This window comes from Apis dorsata, unplaced genomic scaffold (assembly GCF_000469605.1).
Source record: "Apis dorsata unplaced genomic scaffold, Apis dorsata 1.3 scaffold_887, whole genome shotgun sequence".
Lineage (NCBI taxonomy): Eukaryota > Metazoa > Arthropoda > Insecta > Hymenoptera > Apidae > Apis > Apis dorsata.
In genome coordinates this window covers 403698-406682 of record NW_006264003.1, presented here as the reverse complement: position 1 = coordinate 406682, position 2985 = coordinate 403698, and the positions used below count along the sequence as shown (strand labels likewise).

Genomic DNA, 2985 nt, shown 5'->3' with positions numbered 1-2985 from the left:
TTTTATTAATGCCATATGCATTAAGTAATAAATTAAGCATAAATCTAAATTATATAACTATATATAAATTATATAATTATAAATTATATTATAGATTTTTATGATAATCTCAAAATTATCATTTATATAAATATATAATATAATATATTATATAAATATATAAATTATCATACACTGAATCTGATCTATTATATCACTTATTTTGAAAAATTATCAAACACTTAATTTAAATATCTATAATCTATATGCTTATTCTATGAATGTGTATGTATGCATTTAAGATATATTTAAATATTTATTTATATTTATTTAATTTGAAATTCCATTTTCGAGAAAATTAAATACATAATTTCTATTAATTGGTAATAAAACAACTAATTAGAAAGTTATACAAATAAAGATAAACCGAAAAGAAAGTAATATTTCAATAAATATTTGAAAAATTCATGAATATAATGTATTAATATATTCGTAAATTATCGATCGATTTTAGAGAAAATAAACACAAAAATTAGTATACAAAAATGTTATGATGTATGATGTTATGATATGTTATGATGTTGAGACATTTATAAATAATTGAAGTTTTAAATAAAATGAGACACAGACATATTAAATCGACGACGACGACGAGTATGATGGAAATAGAACAGTTTCATTTTATCTATTTTGCTTCATATAACATAAATTTCAAATACTTAAAACTCAATTAATATTTCTGTATATCAAACAAATTTTTGAATTAACTTTTTAAAAATATTTCACAAACATGTTAATATTCCGTATATCTAAAATTCACTTTATCTATTTACATTTATTTACATTTATTAACATCAACAATAATACATCAATAATATATGTATATAATTTAATTAATATAAAATATTATAGAAATATTATATAAGAATATTTTAAAACATATTTTTTGTATTTGATAATCAATTTTGAATGATGAAATATATTTTCTATTATAAAAAAATTAGAATTAAAATTATTTTATCTGCATTAAATGGAATTTATTAACAATTCTTTCAATGTACCGTCTTTCACGTCCTTTCAACAAAAGGAAAGAATGATGAGTTGATAAATTCCCAAATGACTTAGATTAGCTATGATCTAGTCAATCTCTTTAATTATCTTCATTGAGAGTTCATATAGATAGAATTCCAGTATCAAGTATATCGTAAGTCAGTATTAACTTTATAAAGCTCATTCTAAGTTTTGTAACCCAAGACAGAAAGATAGGGGGAGAGTGGTGGAAATATTAGATATTTCCGCTTGCATCTCAAGGGATAACAAGATACGAGACAGAAATGGTCTGGTTGCACAAATGGGCTCTGTTAACAGCTAACGTGCAACGAAAGGTACTATATCCACTAGCGTAGATTCTAAGAGCAGAATTTCTTTAAAGGCCGACCATTGCAACTGTCAGACATTTTATACACTTAATTCGCCGCAAAATCCCGATTGCATAATGAATGCGATGCCAATATAAGACTAACAATCTAATCTTTGCAAAGACGAAAGACCACTGTTTAACGAGTTCGTACTTTCTTCCTGCCACAACTTATTTATTCTATTTGAAACATATGTCTTCCGTATTATGTATATTATAAAATCATCGTTTTAAATATTTGATTAATTTCAAATTTCATTACTATATCATTTAATCAATCTAAAAAGATATTATAATAGTATATAGTATAATATTTTATAATTAATTTAAATAATTTTATTTATAAATATTTAACCATTATTATTGATGAAAATTTTAATTAGTATTTTTTTTTTAGATTAACATTAAAAATAATATAATGTTAATTATTGTAGTTCAATAAGAATAAATAAATGATTAATATGTTTAATATTATTTTTATTAATATGTTTAATAAGAATAACGTTAATAATAATAAATAATATTGTTATCTAATAACGAAAAAAATCGTTTACTTTTATTACATATTGTTCGAAATTCTAATAAAAATGGAATTATTTATTTACAATGATCTATAAAATGGTTTTAAGAATGTTATGTATTGAATTCATTTTGATATATACATCAAAATATTTATTTTTCGTACTTAAAAGTTTTTTAATATTTATTCAAAACTAAATTAGTTTTTTAATTTAAAAAAATTAATATAAATATTTTGAACTTTAATAATAAAATTTTGTAAATAATTTTTTATAAAAATTCTTGCAAATAAGATAAATATATGTAAAAAAATTTAATTGAAAAAAATTCCCAATTTCATTGCTTTAATTTTAATTAGAGAACAAAATTAAAAAAATATATTATTATACATGTTATTATATATGTATATTATTTGGAAATAATGTAAGGAAAAGTAATGTAAGAAGATTCATTTATTTTTGCTACTCTATAACATTTATAAACTAATTCTATAATATTTATATTATAACATTATAACATTATAACTTCTGTTATAAATTTTAAATATTATAAATTTCGACAAAGTTGCAGCATTTAACAATAAAGATTTAATTAAAGGAGATTAAATAACAAAAGATTAATTCGAGAATATATATTTGGCTACTTTAATTTTATACATATGACATAATACAATCTATAGACTGAAGAATTATATTTTATCTAAAAAATTGAAAATTATCTTTGTTTTTCGAAAAATATTAAATAAATATAAGTAAGAACATATAAAAAATATTAATATTCGGAACATCTTAGAATATCAATTTTAAAGATTAAACATTAAAAATTGATCTACAAAAATTTCATTTGAGCTTAACTTATTTATAAGCAATAATATAATATAATTATAAGCGATTTATTGTTTTAAATAAAGTAAAACGAAATTAAAATGTAATCGAGAACTTATAATTTAATTAATAAACTTTAATCAATTTTTATATATCAAGTTTTATGTTCATTTTGTTCTCTAAAATCGATTTTTCAAGAAAGTTTTATAAATATATTATATAATATATTATATTAAAATATATTAA

General features: G+C 19.1%; 1 protein-coding gene across 1 annotated transcript in view; it reads left to right on the top strand.

The window, feature by feature from the left end:
* LOC102682008 (CCR4-NOT transcription complex subunit 6-like) overlaps positions 1–2985 on the top strand; it is a 92524-nt gene that overhangs the window by 81025 nt on the left and 8514 nt on the right. The window lies entirely within an intron of this gene.